This window comes from Galeopterus variegatus, unplaced genomic scaffold, assembly GCF_000696425.1.
Source record: "Galeopterus variegatus unplaced genomic scaffold, G_variegatus-3.0.2 Scaffold2957, whole genome shotgun sequence".
Classification (NCBI taxonomy): Eukaryota; Metazoa; Chordata; class Mammalia; order Dermoptera; family Cynocephalidae; genus Galeopterus; species Galeopterus variegatus.
Genome location: NW_007729068.1, coordinates 23,712 through 24,728, shown reverse-complemented (window position 1 = coordinate 24,728; position 1,017 = coordinate 23,712).

Below are 1,017 nucleotides of genomic sequence, written 5' to 3'. Positions count from 1 at the left end.
AGAAGGAAATAAAGGGCATCCAGATTGGAAAAGTTGAAGTCAAACTGTCCCTGTTTGCAGACAACATGATCCTATATATCGAACATCCCAAATCACCTACAAAAAAACTCTTGGAGATGATAAATGAGTTCAGCACAGTAGCAGGATACAAAATCAACACACAAAAATCAGTAGCATTTCTATTCACCAATAGTGAACATGCAGAAATAGAAATCAAGAAATCCTGCCCATTTACAATAGCCACCAAAATAATAAAATACTTAGGAATTGAGCTGACTAAGGATGTGAAAAACCTCTATAATGAGAACTACAAACCACTTCTGAGAGAAATTAGAGAGGATACAAGAAGATGGAAAGACATCCCATTCTCCTGGATTGGAAGAATCAATATAGTGAAAATGAGTATACTACCCAAACTAATATACAAATTCAATGCAATCCCCATCAAAATTCCAATGACTTTTCTCTCAGAAACGGAAAGAACTATACAAACATTTATTTGGAATAACAAAAGACAACGAAAAGCCAAAGCAACGCTGAGCAAAAAAAAATAAAGCTGGAGGTATTACTCTACCTGACTTTAAACTATACTACAAAGCTATAATAACCAAAACAGCATGGTACTGGTATAAAAACAGAGACACTGATCAATGGAATAGAATAGAGCACCCAGAAATCAACCCATGCACTTACTGTCATTTCATCTTTGACAAAGGCACCAAGCCTATACTTTGGGGTTGGGACTGCCTCTTCAGCAAAGGGTGCTGGGATGCCTGGATATCCACATGCAGGAGATTGAAACTAGACCCATACCTCTCACCATATACTAAAATCAACTCAAAATGGATTAAGGATTTAAATATTCACCCTGAAACAATAAAACTTGTTGAAGAAAATATAGGAGAAACACTTCAGCAAATAGAGCTGGGCACAGACTTCATGAATACGACCCCAACAGCATGGGCAACCAAAGGAAAAATAAACAAATGGGACTATATTAAACTAAAAAGCTTCTGC